We start from the raw sequence: 16,585 nt of genomic DNA, 5'->3' as shown, positions 1-16,585 counted from the left end.
TTACACAACAAGAGGTTGAAGTCTGGAACACACCGTCTGAGGATGTGGTGGAATTGTGATACAATGATTAAGTATGAGAGATATTTAGACAGGTTAATAGACTAGGGGTATAAAGATGCAGTCTAAATGTAGGCAAATAGGATTAATGTAGACCAGCTGAAAAGATTGGCATACATGTTCCCCTTCTGTCCAACTCTGTAACTTTACGATAACTGGATTAGGTAGAATCGTCTTCCCATTGCTGCATCCCTTCAATTACTCACATCAAGGGAATGGGGTAGGTGTGAAGGGTTGGGGGCTCCGGGTTCTGAGCCAGCAAGCAGCTCAGAGAAAGATAAATGATAGAAGGATAGATACAGTATATCTCAATGTAAATATACCAACTTAATGTAAATCTATCAGGCCCTGTCCTCCCTACTTCACAAACCTTGCCACACAGTTCAAAGTCCTCATGCAGCTGTACTCAGTGGCCACTTTATTAGGTCCCTCTGTTTGTAAATGTAAATCTAACAACCCTCTATCAATCTACTTGGCCCTGTCTGACTACTCCACAAGCTGTACTTGACCTTCCATATGACGATATAACAATTACAGCACGAAAATAGGCCATCTGGGCCCTTCGAGTCCGTGCCGAACGCTTACTCTCACCTAGTCCTACCAACCTGCACTCAGCCCATAACCCTCCATTCCTTTCCTGTCCATATACCTATCCAATTTTTTTTAAATGACAAAATCAAACCTGCCTCTACCACTTCTACTGGAAGCTCGTTCCACACAGCTACCACTGTCTGAGTAAAGAAGTTCCCCCTCATGTTACCCCTAAACTTTTGCCCCCTAACTCTCAACTCATGTCCTCTTGTTTGAATCTCCCCTACTCTCAATGGAAAAAGCCTATCCACGTCAACTCCATCTATCCCCCTCATAATTTTAAATACCTCTATTTAAAGTCCCTCCTCAACCTTCTACGCTCCAAAGAATAAAGACCTAGCTTGTTCAACCTTTCTCTGTAACTTAGGTGCTGAAACCCAGGTAACATTCTAATAAATCTCCTCTGTACTCTCTCTATTTTGTTGACATCTTTCCTATAATTCGGTGACCAGAACTGTACATAATACTCCAAATTTGGCCTCACCAATGCCATGTACAATTTTAACATTACATCCCAAATCCTATACTCAATGCTCTGATTTATAAAGGCCAGCATACCAAAAGCTTTCTTCACCACCCTATTCACATGAGATTCCACCTTCAGGGAACTATGCACCATTATTCCTAGATCACTCTGTTCTACTGCATTCCTCAATGCCCTACCATTTACCATCTATGTCCTATTTTGATTAGTCCTACCAAAATGTAGCACCTCACACTTATCAGCATTAAACTCCATTTGCCATCTTTCAGCCCACTCTTCTAACTGGCCTAAAACTCTCTGCAAGCTTTGAAAACCTACTTCATTATCCACAATGCCATCTATCTTAGTATCATCTGCATACTTACTAATCCAATTTACCACCCCATCATCCAGATCATTAATGTATATGACAAACAACGTTGGACCCAGTACAGTTCCCTGAGGCACACCACTAGTCATCAGCCTCCAACCTGACAAACAGTTATCCACCACTACTCTCTGGCATCTCCCATTCAGCCACTGTTGAATCCATTTTATTACTTCAATATTAATACCTAATGATTGAACCTTCCTAACTAACCTTCCATGTGGAACCTTGTCAAAGGCCTTACCGAAGTCCATATATACAGCATCCACTTCTTTAGCCTCATCAACTTTCCTAGCAACCTCTTCAAAAAATTCAGTAAGATTTGTCAAACATGACCTTCCTCGCACAAATCCATGTTGAATGTTCCTAATCAGACCCTGTCTATCCAGATAATAATATATACCATCTCTAAGAATACTTTCCATTAACTTACCCAACACTGCCGTCAAACTTACAGGCCGATAATTGTTAGGTTTACTCTGAGAACCCTTTTTAAACAAAGGAACCACATGAACAATACGTCAATCCTCTGGCACCATCCCCATCTCTAATGACATTTGAAATATTTCTGTCAGAGCCCCTGCTATTTCTACACTAACTTCCCTCAAGGTCCCAGGGAATATCCTGTCAGGACCCGGAGACTTATCCACTTTTATATTCTTTAAAAGCACCAGTACTTCCTCTTCTTTAATCATCATAGTTTCCATAACTACCCTACTTGTTTCCCTTACCTTACACAATTCACTATCCTTCTCCTTAATGAATACCGAAGAAAAGAAATCTCCCCCATCTCTTTCGGGTCCACACATAGCTATCCACTCTGATTCTCTAAGGGACTAATTTTATCCCTCACTATCCTTTTGCTATTAATATAACTGTAGAAACCCCTTGGATTTCCAAATCCAAAGTCCTCATACACAGCTACACCCTCCCAAGCTGAGTCACTTTTCCCATTCCCCATGAGATAGACCACCTGGTTGAGTGGTATTACAATAACAACTTTGCACTCACATTGCTTAAGACGAAGGAACTTCAGTAAGGTATTTGAGGAGTATCAGAAATGCAAGGGAACACTTAAGGAAATCAGGAGGGATAAAAGAAGAGATGAGGTTACTCTAGCAGGGAAGATGAAGGACATTTCCAATGATTTCTGCAGGTATATTAAAAGCACAAGGATAGCAAGGGACAAACTTGGTCCTCTGGAAGATCAGAGTGTCATCTCTGTGGTGGAGCTGAAAGAGATGGGGGTGATCTTAAATGGCTTTTTTTAATCTCCATTTACTCAGGAGATGGACACAGAGTCTATAGAAATGAGGCAAAGCATCATCGACTTCATGGACCCTGTACAGATTACAGAGCAGGAGGTGAGGCAGATTAGGGTGGATAAATCCCCAAGCAAGGTGTTCCCTCACTTCCCTGTGAGAGGCAAGTGCAAAAATTCCAGGGACCCTAGGACAGATATTTAAAACATCCTTAGCCGTGGATAAGGTGCCAAAGGATTGAGGATAGGTAATTTTGATCCGTTGTTTAAGAAAGGCAAGGAAATTATAGGCAAGTTAGCCTGGCATCAGAGGGTAAGTTATTGGAAGGTTTTCTAAGGGAACAGTAGGTTTCTAAGGAGTGCAGGGGAGCAAAGGGATCTCAGAATATAGATCCATAATTCCTTGAAAATGGCATCGCAGGTGCATAGATTAGTAAATAAAGCTTTTGGCACATTGGCCTTCTTAAATCAAAGCTTTGAGTACAGGAGTTAGCTTGTTATGTAGAAGTTGTGTAAGATGTTGGTGAGGCCTAATTTGGAGTATTGTGTGTACTTTTAGTCACCTACCTACGGAAAGATGTCAATAAGTGCAGAGAAAATTTACAAGGACGTTGCCAGGACTTGGAAGACCTGAGTTATAGGGAAAGGTTACAACCTTATTCCCTCGTTTAGAAGAATGAGGGGAGATTTGATAGAGGTACAGCATACAAAATTATGAGGGGTACTGAGCGGTACTGATAAGATAAATGCAAGCGAACTTTTTCCGCTGAGGTTGGGTGAGACAAAAACTAGAGATCATGGGTTAAGGGTGAAAGGTGAAATGCTTAAGAGGAACATGAAGGAGAACTTCTTCATTCAGAAGGTGGCGAGAGTGTGGAATAAGCTCCTAATGGAAGTATGAGATTTGGGTTCAATTTCAACATTTAAGAGAAATTTGGATAAGTACATGGATGGGAGGGATATGGAGGGCTATGGTCCAGGTGCAGGTCGATGGGACTAGGCAGGTTAATAGTTCGGTATGGACTAGATGGCTAAAAGGCCTGTTTCCGTGTGGTAGTGTTGTATGATTTCTTGACTCTATGAAGGGGAAATCAATGGAACACCCACCAGTCCTCATTGTGTGGTCAGCAGTGAGTTCCTGGCTGTCAACATCTCTGAAGATTTTACTTGGGCCCAACATATTGAAGCAATTATGACAAAGTCATGTCAGCAGCTATATTTCATTAGGCACTTGAGGAAATTTGGTATGGCACTAAACACTCTAGCAAATTTCTACAGATGTACCATGGAGAGCATTCTGACTGGTTGCATCACCGTCTGGTATGGAGGGGCCACTGCACAAGATTCGAAAAAGGTGCAGAAGTTTGCAAATATAGCCAACTCCATCATGGGCACTAGCCTCTCCTGCACTGAGTACATCTTCAAAAAGTGATGCCTCATAAAGGCAGCGTTCATCAGTAAGGATCCTTACCACCTGCTTCTCATTGCTACCATCAGGGAGGAGCATGAATATGCACACTCAATGCTTCATCACCTCCACCATCAGTTTTCTGAATAGACAATGAACCCGTGACCACTACCTCGCTGTTTCCTCTCTATTTCTATGACTTATTTAATAAATATATATATAATTATTTTATGTATTGCACCGTACTGCTGCCACAAAATGACAAGTTTCATGACATTTGTCAGTTATAGCAAACCTAATTCTGATCCTGATTCCATGAATATCCTCTGTGTCTGATCTGCCAAGTGTTTTGCTGCTGAGGCCCCCTCTTTTACAAATGAATGGAAGCTATGTGACCAGAAGAAAAAAGGCATCTAATTCACCATGTCTTGGCCACAAAGGGGCATCGTGAATTCGGATGACTAATGATGGTGGATGGAACCAAGACTCAGCTTACCAATATACAAAAATGAAAAGGGATTTAAATACTTACCGTGGCTGCATCACAAGCGTGTTGCAACTCTTGTCTCTATGTTCCCGTGGAACCTGCAAGAGAAAGACGAGGAAGCCTTTGGGTAAAATGGTTCATTTAATGAATCAGACCACAGGAGTGGGGCACCCAATGAAAAGGACCTTTCAAAATCAACCCACAACAGTCAATGTTAGCAACTCACTTCAGATGTGGTTTAACAGAGATTCATTAGCATGGCCACCATCCTCTCTGAAGATATTTCTTCGATCAGAAGCCCTAACAGCAGAATTAGGCCATTCAGCCTATCAAATCTGCTCCACCACTCGAACATGGCTGATTTATTTCCCTCTCAGCCCCATTTTTCCTGCCTTCTTTGATGGCCTCCACAGCCATCTGTAGTAATGAATTCCACAGATTCACCACCTTCTGGCTAAAGAAATTCCTCCTCATTTCTGTTCCAAAAGGGCATCCTTCTATTCTTTGGTTGAGTCCTCTGATCCTAACATCCTTTCCATATCCACTCAATTTAGTCCTTTCAATATTTGATTTTCAATGAGATTACCCCACCCTTCATCCTTCTGAACTCCAGCAAGTAGAGTACAGGCCCAGAGGCACCAAACATTTATCCTTTCATTCCCAGGATCACTCTTGTGTCCTTTTGACCCTCACCAACTTTTATTGATGCACAATAGAAAGCATCCTACCCAGATACACCACAGCCTGGCACAGCAACTGGTCTGCACATGACCACAAGAAACTGTAGAGATTTGTGGACACAGCTCAGCACATCACAGAACACGGCCTCCCCTCCGTGGGCTCTGTCTACACTTCTCACTGCTCAGTAAAGCTGCCAGCATAAGGATCAATCCTATCTAACCCAGGCATTCTCTCTTCTTCCCTCACCCATCAGGCAGAAGATACAAAAGCCTGAAAACGTATCCCACCAGGGTCATGGACAGCTTATGATAACAGGGCTTACTATCTACCTGGTCATGGTTTTGGCTGATTCTACCTCAATACTCTGTGTAATAGCCAGATCTGTATAAACTATATTCAAGACAAGCTTTTCCTGTATCTCTGTACATGTAACAATTATAAACCAATTCCAATTCCAATACCAAACTGTGATGCATCCAGATAGATGATTTCCATGATGCACCTGTACAAATTAGTGAGGATCATTGAGGAAATGCCTAATTTCTTAAGTATCGACATTGGTGAGCTTGGTCGAAGCATCACAGTGGCTGATTAACCTATCAACACACACATTTTTGGGATGTGGGAGGGAACTGGAGCACCCGGAGGAAATCCATAGGGAGAATTTACAAATTCCACACTAATGATATCCGAGGTCAGGACTGAACTCATTCCTGGAGCTGAGAGGTAGCAGTACAGCCAGTGTCACTAGCTGTGACACTGTGTCGGCCCTCATTGAAATAGGGCCACAGATCTCCAGGATTTCCAGCATCTGCAGAACATTTTGTGTCTATTATTTTATGCTCCACTGCAAATATCTTTGAGGTACGCCAACCCTGAAATTGTTAAAATCTTCTTGAATTCCTCCAGCATTCTATGTCACAATAAGAAACCATTTTTTTACCAATTTACCAAATTAATCTTCTCCCTTCTGCCAACAGACTTATGAACCAATCCTTATCATCATGAACTAGGCTGAAATAAAGAGAGAATATTCTTTCAGAATATACACATCTCCAACCTCATACTTGAAGTGAAGAAGGCCATACAGCTCTCAAATATTCCACCAGACCAGATTCCGATTAGATTAGTAGTCACATGTACATTGAAAATCGAAGCACAGAGAGAAATGCCTCATTTATGCCAAAGATCAACACAGTCTAAGAATGTGCTGGGGTCAGCCCGTAAGTGTCACCGTGCTTCTGGCACCAACATATCATGCCCATAGCTTGTTAACCCTAACCTATATGTCTTTGGAATGTGGGAGGAAACCAGTGCACCTGGAGGAAACCCACACAGTCACTGGAAGAATATACAAACTCCTTACAGATAGCAGAACCCTGATCTTACAGCTAACACTGTAAAGTATTATGCTAACTGCTAGACCATCAACCCCGCTCCCACCCCGCCCCATATAGCAAGGTTAGGGCTTGCTCCTGTTTCATCCACTTTCATGCATGTTTTCCATATCCAGTGACTCATTACATCCACAAGCCCTCTCAGCTGCAACTTACACTTTGACAGTGTATCCCGGCATTGAGAATTGCACAGTGAGAAATCCCTCCCCTGACATCACACGGACTCGACAGCCTTTCGTAATATAGTCTCCAGTCTCTCCACATCAACCTCTCTCGGATTTCTACAATCACTTGTTGCCATCAGTCCTCAGAGAGTAACCCCGCACACCTTCAAACAACCCCTCATCACCATCTGTCCCATGGTGGTGTTGAACTTCATCTTGACCTTACAACTCACCCACAGATCAGCCAATCAAATCAAACTGTTCGCTTTTTCTACGCTCTGTCTGCCAGAGAAAGCAGGATCTCCCAGTGGCCACACATCGTAATTCCATGTCCCATTCCCTTTCTGACATGTCTATCCATGGCCTCCTCTACCGTCAAGATGAAGCCAAACTCAGGTTGGAGGAACAACACCTTATATACTGTCTGGGTAGCCTCCAACCTGATGGCATTAACACTGACTTCTCTAACTTCTGTTAATGCCCCTCCTCCCCTTCTTACCCCATCCCTGATATATTTAGTTTTTCCCCCCTCCCCTTTTTTCCCTCTCTCTGCCCATCACTCTTTGCCTGTTCTCCATTTCCCTCTGGTGCTCCCCTCCCCATATCTTTCTCCCTAAGCCTCCCATACCATGATCCTTTCCCTTCTCCAGCTCTGTATCCCTTTTGCCAATCACCTTTCCAGCTCTCAGCTTCACCCCCACCCCCTCCGGTCTCCTATCATTTCACATCTCCCCCTCCCCCTCCTACTTTCAAATCTATTACTTTCTTTCCTTTCAGTTAGTCCTGATGAAGGGTCTCGGCCAGAAACGTCCACAGTGCTTCTTCCTATAGATGCTGCCTGACCTGCTGTGTTCCACCAGCATTTTGTGTGTGTTGTTTGAATTTCCAGCATCTGCAGATTTCCTCGTGTGGGGCTTTTTCTAGTTGGCTGCCAGTGACTAGTGGTGTTCCTCAGGGGTCAGTGTTAGGACCACTACTTTTCGCATTGTTTGTCAGTGATTTAGATAATGGAATTGAAGGCTTTGTGGCAAAGTTTGCAGATTATACGTTCCACCAGCATTTTGTGTGTGTTGCTTTTAAGAAGGTTGCCCTTCACAAATTACAACAAGGACTACAATTCAAAAACAGGTCATTTCGATGTCTTTCTTAGAGATATACCATGGTAAAAGGCCCATCTGGCCCAATTACTCCCATGTGACCAATTAGCCTACTAACCCGTACCCTATGGAGTGTGGCAGAAACTAGAACACCTAGTGGAAACTCATGTGGTCATAGGGAGACATACAAACTCCATACAGGCAGCAGAGGGAATTGAACCTGGGTCAACGTTATCATAAGACCATAAGATACAGGAGCAGAATTAGGCCATTTAGTCCATCGAGTCTGTTCCGCCATTTCATCATGGCTGATCTATTTTTCCTTCTCAGTCCCAGTCTCCTGCTTTCTCCCCATATCCCTTCATGCTCTGACCCATCAAGAATCTATCAACCTCTGCCTTCAATATACCAAAGGACTTGGCCTCCACAGTTACTGTAGTAATGTTGCATTGAACATAAAATAATGCAGCATAGTCCGGCCCTTCAACCCACAATGACGTTCTATCCTTTTAACCTATTCTAAGATCAGTTTTACCCTTCTCTCCTATATAGCCCTCCTACACATGCCTATCTAAGAGCTTTTTAAAAGCCTCTAATGTATCTGCCTCTATCACCATCCTTGGCAAGATTTTCCAGGCGCCCACCACTCCCTGTGCAAAAAACCTTACTCTAACATTTGTCCTATTCTTTTCTCCAATCACCTTAAAACTATGCCTCTCCATTTTAGCTAACTACTACACTATCCCTCTGTGCCACGAAAAGCACTGCATAAATCTATATAAAGCACTTTGGAATGCCAGGAGCCACAGAAAGCACCTGTTCCCTCTTGGGCTCGACAAACTCACCTGTTGCGTCCCTCTTGCCTTGCTACTTCAGAGTTATTATCATCACGGTATGTGGGATTTGCAAGCAGCCTCTGTTCCCTGAAGCCCTACTATTGGGAAAGCAGCACGCAAATTTATTTTATTGAACTGAATTTATTGATTTACCATGGTGAGACTACAAGCGCACAGCTCCAGGCTGTTAGAGCAGCAGAACTATTATATCTGTTATATTTCTGCCCATTGGGTTGGTGCTGGCTTTAATACTGCATTCTCAGTAGTTCAACTCCCCCGAGCCTCTGGCAATCGATCCACCCCCTGACACTGAAAAGCCTTTTCACAATGGCACAACCCAAGAGTGTGATGGAACACCCTCCAGTGGCCTAGATAAACGGAGCTCCAGGAGCACTCAACACCATTACGCCAAAGCAACCCCTGTGCACTCTCCTAAACAATCACTCCCTGGATACCATGTCAGCTGTGTGTACCATATTCAGGCCACGCTTTGGGCCCCACTTCTAAGAAAGGATGTGTTGCCACTGGAGAGAATCCAGATGGAGTTCATAAGAATGCACATGCAAGTGACAGGCTTAGCGTATGAGGAGCACTTGAAGGTTCTTGGGCTGTTCTCACAGGAATTTAGGAGAGTGAGAGGGAAACTCATTGAATATTGAAAGGCCTGGATTGAGTGGACGTGCAGAGTATGGTTTCAGTTGTGGGAGAGTCTCAGATCAGAAGGCAAAACTTCAAAATACAAAGATTAGAACATAGATGAGGAGGACATTTTTTAGCCAGAGGATGGGTGAATCTGTAGCCATCACTGCCACAGATGGCTACGGAGGTCAAGTCATTGGGTATAATTAAAACAGAGGTTGATAAATTCTTGATTAGAGAAGGGGTCAAAGGTTTCAGGGAGAAGGAAGGAGAGGGATAGTAAATCAGCCATGATGGAATGGTGCAGCAGACTCGATGGGCCAAATGGCCTAATTTTGCTCCTATATCTTATGGTCTTAATTCTACCTCTTCCATTATTGTCACTTCAGCATTTTTTCACTTACAAATAATTAAGATTAACTTTAAGTTAAAGATAAACTGAATTTGTAAATAGAAACATACAGTGAAATTAAACTCCATAATTAAATTTGCGGACGATACCACAGTGGTTGACTTGATCCCGGACGAAGATGAAACAGCCTACAGGTTTGAGGTGGATCATCTGACAGAGTGGTATAAGGACAATGACCTGGTTCTTAACACTTCTCAAACAAAAGAGATGACCATTGACTTCAGGAGATCAAAGGACAGAGCACACATCCTCCTCCATATACATGGAGAGGTAGTGGAAAGTGTGGAGAACCTAAAGTTCCTTGGAGTTATGTTGTCAAAACAGCTGACATAGACCACCAACACCTCGCTGCTTGTAAAAAAGGCACACAAAGACTCTTCTTCCTCAGAAAGCTGAAACAGACCAAACTCCCACAAAAGCTGTTGCCTAACTTCTACAGAAGCACAATTGAAACCATCCTAACCAACAGCGCCACAGTGTGGTGTGCCAGCTGCACAGCCGCTGAGCGACAAGACCTGCATCACGTGTGAAGGCGGCCCAGCGAATTGTCAGGATGGAGCTCCCAGGACTGGACACCATCTATTCCAGCAGACTCAGGAGGAAAGCAATCAGCATAACCAGAGACACCACACACCCCGGCCACTCCCTGTTTGACCCACTGCCGTCCAGCAAAAGGTTCAGGACACTGAAAGCCAGAACAAATAGACTGAGGAACAGCTTCTACCCCACAGCTGTAGCCTCCATCACACTCTCACAGAACAATGACTGAAACTGTGAGCACATACAAGGATTCAAATACTTGCACTAACGGCACTTTGTGCATTACTGTGATATTCTGGTGCTGCTGCAACTTATTTTCTGCTACTTATCTATTTAATACTGTTTTTATATTACTGTCTTGTTTTTATCTACCACTTTATTTAATTGCCTGAGAGGAAGCCAAACAGAGTTGCATTGTATCTATGTATAATGACAATAAAGAACATTCATTCATTCATTCATTCAAATGTGTCATTTGTGTCAGATCAAATCAAAGTCGTGCTGTGGGCAGCCCGCAAACGTTGCCATGCTTCTGGCACCGACATAACATGCCCACAGCTCACTGACCCTAACCCACACGTGTCTGGACAGTGGGAGGAAACCAGAGCACCCAGAAGAAACCCACACGGTCACAGGGAGAACATAAGAACTCCTTACAGGCAGCAGCGGGAATTGAACTTCGATCTTACTGTAGGGTGTTGTGAGAATTGCTAGGCTACCATGTTAGATCATCCTATGAAAATTAATGTGCACCTATGCTTTCACAGGTGAAGTTTGCAGATGAACAACAGCCCCCAGTCTGAACTAGTTACATGCTAATCATGCAGACCCGTGTGTCATGGGACACTTGGGGATGTTATGCCCAGCATTAGGAAGCAGGGAAGCGAGTGCCTGGAATACAGAGGCTCCACTAATTTGCATTCCATTACTTAAATGTGTAGCTGCGAGCCCTCCCCCTCAGGAACACTGCAGCTATGGAGTCCTAGTGTTCTCATCATTCGCAGGTGAGGAAGGTTACATGGTATTAGCAGGTTTAATTTGAAATAATAATGAGCTGATGCTGTCTTGGATTGGAATTAACCCAGTCTGTGTCAAAACATAATTTAAATCAGCAGCTGGAACGAAAGCTCTGGGAGCAGACGTGCTCTGCGATGCTGATTAGAACTCCCAGGGGTTTAAACCCCTCGCCCCACCAACCTCCACACAACACAAGTCACAGTGAAAGTTTTCACAGGGACACTCGGGAGTGTAGTGATTGACCTAAAGCACCATGGGATAGTGGAGGCCTGAGAGACTGCAGATGCTGGAATCTGAAGCAAGGAAGTATCTGCAGGACGAGCTCTGTGGGTCAAGCAGCGTCTGTGGAGGAAGAGGGGGGAATTGACAATATTTCAAAATACAAATATAAATATTATCTTACTTTGTCACATGTATACTGAAACATGCAGTGAAATGCATCTTTTGCATCAAATCAAATCAGCAAGGATTGTGCTGGGCAGCCCACTAGTGTTGCCTCACTTCCGGTGCCAACACAGCATGCCCACACTCAGTAATCCTAACTTGTGCAGCTTTGGAATGTGGGAGCAAATCAGAACACCCAGAGGAAACCCACGCAGTCACGATGACCATATTCAAACTCCTAGTGGTGGGAATTGAACCCCAATCTTAGAGCTGGCTGTTGTAAAGTCTTGCTCTAACTGCAATGCTACCTTGATGCCATTTAGGTCAAAACCCAAAATGTTGACTGTTCCTTTGCCCCTGCAGTTACTGCTCGGCTGGCTGAGTTCCTCTTGAAGATTGATTGTTACACTATAGGATTGTGTCTTGCCACCAAAAATTAAAGGCATGGGTATATGCCCCATCAAAAGTGACAAAGATTAAAGCCTCTCATGGCAGCACATATTTCTTAATGTTGGAGTGGCAGACTACTTCTGAGGGTCCTTCAACTCTGAGCAATTGATCAGGAACATATGAAGACATTGCGAAAAGAAATAATAAAAAGAAATGGAGGCACCAATGCATAAGATCGAAAAAAGTTGCAGGGGACTCAGCCTCGTCCATCACAGGCACTAGACTCCCCACCAACACAGACATGCCTCAAGAAGGCAGCAGCCATTATTAAGGACCCTCACCATCCAGGACATTGCTACCATCAGGGAAGAGGTTCAGGAGTCTGAAGACTCACACTCAACTTTTTAGAAACAGCTTCTTCCACTCTGCCATCAGATTTCTGAATGGTCCATGAACCTATGAACACTACCCCTCTTTTTGCATTTTTTAAAATGTTTCTTATTTTAACCTAATAATTTTTTATGATTTTCATTGCACGGTTGCTGCAAAACTACAAATTTCACAACATACTTGATTCTGATTCTAATTTTTACAGTCAAAATTAAAATAATTAAAATAAAACTATCTAAAGATGATGTTTTTACCCACAAAATTGCATGAATGAGCAGGTGTACAGGTGTATTTAATAAAGAGGCCACTGAGTTCTGTATTTAAAAACATAAGAGATTATGTTTAAGAGATATTCCACCTATCGAATGGTGAAGGGCCTTGATAGAGTGGATGTGGAGAGGATGTTTCCTATGGTGGGAGAGTCTCAAACCAGGGGATACAGTCTCAGAATAGAGGGGCGTCCTTTTAGAACAGAGATGAGGAGGAATTCCTTTAGCCAGAGAGTGTTGAATCCGTGGAACTCGATGTCACAGACAGCTGTGGAGGTAAAGTATTTCTGTATACTTAAGGCAGAAGTTGATAGAGTCTTGATTGGTCAGGGCATAAAAGGAAGGCAGGAGATTGGGGAAGGGAGAAAAAATTGGATCAGCCATGATGAAATGGCAGAGCAGATTTGATGGGCCAAATGGCCTGATTATGGTCTTACTATTGTTAATAATAAACACAAACATATTTTGAAATGAAAAGACAAAAATTTTAAAGCGTTCACGATTTCATTTACTAATTGGATGGATGAAGTGTGGTATGCCACAGTTGTGCCTTCAGTAACCAGCAGGTGACTGGAAGAAAGCATAGGGGGATGTCAGAGGTAAATTCTTTATACAGAGGGAGGTGAGTGTATGGAAGGCCCTCCCAGGAGTGTTGGTAGGGGCAGATACATTCAAAATGCCAAGTGACATAAATTATAGAGTGATATAGCACAGAAACAGGCCCTTTGGCCCATCTCCTCCATGCCACCAAGGTGCCCATCTAAACTAGTTCCATTTTCCCACATTTGACCCATATCCCTCCAAACCTCTCCGAACCACACACCTGACCAGACGTCTTTTAAAGGCTAACACTAGGAGGCATAATTTTAAGGTGACTGGAAGAAAGCATAGAGGGATTGTCAGAGGTAAATTCTTTATACAGAGGGAGGTGAATGTATGGAAGGCCCTCCCAGGGGTATTGGTAGGGGCAGATACATTAGGGGCATTTAAAAAAACCTCCTAGATAGGCATATCAATGATAGAAAAATGGAGGGCTGCGCAGGAGGGAAAGGTTAGATTGAGTAAGCTAAAGGGTCAGCACAACTGTGGGCCAAAAGGGCCTTTACTGTACTGTAGTGTTCTTTGTTCTGTGTTCTGATTGCTGTTACTTTACCTGCCCTAACCAACTCCACAGCAGCTTGTTCCAACACTGTAGCATAGCGGTTAGAACATCGCTATTCCGACGATGTCTGTAAGGTGATCCTCCCCGTGAAAACGTGGGTTTCCTCTGCATGCGCTGGTCTCCTCACACTTTCTAAAGACGATCTAGTTAGTAGGTTAATTGGTGATTGTAAATTGTCCTGTGATTACGGTAGGGTTATGTAGGTGGGTTGCTGGGTAGCGCAGCTTGCTGGATCGGAAGGGTCTGTTCCTCACGATATCTCTGAATAAATAATAAAATACAATACCCACCACCCTCTGCATATTTTTTTTGCCCCTCAGGTTCCTTTTAAATCTTTCTCTTTTCATCTTAAATCTGATGCCTCTTTTTTTTCCCCAGGAAAGAAAGTGTGTGCTTTCATCCTCCCTGTGTTTTCACACCCTTAGTTCCCTAGGCTCCAAGGAATAAAGTCCTCGCTTTAGGGCCTTGAAGTCTGGCAATATTATCTTATAATTGCTTTACACTCTTTCCAGCTTAATGACGTCTTTCCTACAACAGGACATCCTGGAAGGCGCAGGACTGTGGAAAGAAAGACAAATATCTAACGCTGCCCACCAATCCCTGGTGATGCTGTCTGCTGCCTCCCACCATCTTTATGACTCTGCCTCACTCTCTGACAATTCATCACATTTGTCTTTTAATACTATGTCTGATTGTAATGGCTGGTTGCAACACTATAGTCATCAAGACAAACCACACCCCCCCCCCACCATGTCAACCACAGCTCCTCCCACATCCATCACCTTCTCACAGATACTGTCCGCATCAACCCTCATATGCTCACATCATCCATGTCAATGATTTAGATGAGAATGTACAAGGCACGATTAGCAAGTTTACAGATGACACCAGAATAGGAGGTGTAATGCACAGTGAAGAGTGTCATCAAGATTTTGATCTGCTCGTACGTGGGCCGAGGGATGACAAACAGAGCTTATTTCAGCTAAGAGCAGGGTGGTGCATTTTAGCAAGATACATCAGGATAGGGCTTCAATAGTCAGAGAATCATAAAGCACTACAGCACAGAAACAGGCCCTTTGGCCCATCTAGACCATGCTGAACTGTTATTCCACCGAGTCCCATTGACCTGCACCTGGACAATATCCCTCCATAACCCTCCCATCTAAATCTCTCTTAAAAGTTGAAATCAAACCCACATCCACCACTTCCATCGGCAGCTCATTCCACATTCTCACTACCCTCTGAGCGAAGTTTTCCCTCATGTTCCTCTTAAATATTTCACCTACCCATGACCTCTAGTTCGAGGCTCACCCAGTCTCAGTGGATAAAGCCTGCTTGCACCCACGGTGAACGGAGAACAGAGTGATATAGTACATTGTTCTTTGAAAGTGGAAAACAGATAGAAAGGGTGGTGAAGAACGTTAATGGCACACTGGCTTTCATCGGTCAATACACTGAGAGGGAGTTGTACAAAACATTGGTGAAGCTATACTTTGCATATTGTGTTCAGTTTTGGTCATCATTAAGCAGGGAAGAGTGCTGAGGAGATTATTAAGGATGCTGCTAGGACTTAAGGCCTAGTTAACTCCCTCCTTAGTTATGGAGGGAGATTATGCAAGTTGGGACTTTACTCATGGGAGCATTCAGGAAATGTCACAGTTGCTGTGAAGAGTGACAGATGAAAAACAGCACAGCACGGGGCATGTCCTACATCCATGACATTGTACCTGGTCTAAAATCAATCTCATCCTTTCCTCCCCAATTACCCTCTATTTCTCTTTCATCCATATGCCTACCCCATAGCTCTCTAACTTCCTTTCATCCACATGCCTTTCACTTGAATGTTCTCTGTTCTCACAAGATGTAGGTGTCCATCACTCATGAACCAAGTGGTGTGTTAGATCCTTTTAGCAGGAGTCCACTGAAGGCGTGGCCCAGGTAAGGTAGCTTTCCCTCTCTGTTGGATATTGGTAAATAAAACAGGTTTTAACAACAAGTGCTACACCAGCCCCTCACTGTCATGGGTAAACAGGAAAAAGTTAGAAGAGACAGAAAAACTAAAGATTAGAGTATAGAACATAGGAACAGGTCAGCACAATACAGGACTTAGGGCCCACGATATTGCACTAAACTTTTAACCTACTTCAAGATCAATCTAACCCTTCTTTCCCACACAGTCTCCATTTTTCTTTTACCTAACCTTCACTAATCACCCTTGAGTGACTATTGTGGGGCTTTTCCTGGGACCGAGAAGAATTAACGACTTTGCTGCGGCATGAAATCTCACAAGAGAACAAACAGGGAAAGGACAACAGATTTCCTCTACTGAAGGGTATTAGATTGATTTTTATAATGGATCAGCAGCTCTGCGGTGAACATCACTGGACACAGCTATTTATTACAAATTAACTTCAATTAATTTAGGTTGCCCAACTAACATGGTGGGATTAGAACTCGTCTCCTTATTATTAGCCAACACCACCGGATTACTCATCCAGTAATTTAACCATTATTTCACCATACCTCTAAAAGATAAAAATTCCCCTAGGATA

The 16,585-nt window shown here is 43.3% G+C and overlaps 1 protein-coding gene across 1 annotated transcript in view; it reads right to left on the bottom strand.

Annotated features, from left to right (window-relative positions):
- Window positions 1-16,585, bottom strand: part of sema5ba (sema domain, seven thrombospondin repeats (type 1 and type 1-like), transmembrane domain (TM) and short cytoplasmic domain, (semaphorin) 5Ba) — a 607,738-nt gene that overhangs the window by 464,488 nt on the left and 126,665 nt on the right. The window contains exon 2 of the mRNA XM_073046134.1: window positions 4,701-4,753. The gene's annotated coding sequence lies outside the window, so the exon portion shown is untranslated. The remainder of the gene's footprint in view (window positions 1-4,700; window positions 4,754-16,585) is intronic.

This window comes from Hemitrygon akajei, chromosome 5 (assembly GCF_048418815.1).
Source record: "Hemitrygon akajei chromosome 5, sHemAka1.3, whole genome shotgun sequence".
Taxonomy (NCBI): Eukaryota; Metazoa; Chordata; class Chondrichthyes; order Myliobatiformes; family Dasyatidae; genus Hemitrygon; species Hemitrygon akajei.
This window is presented reverse-complemented; position numbering and strand designations above follow the sequence as displayed.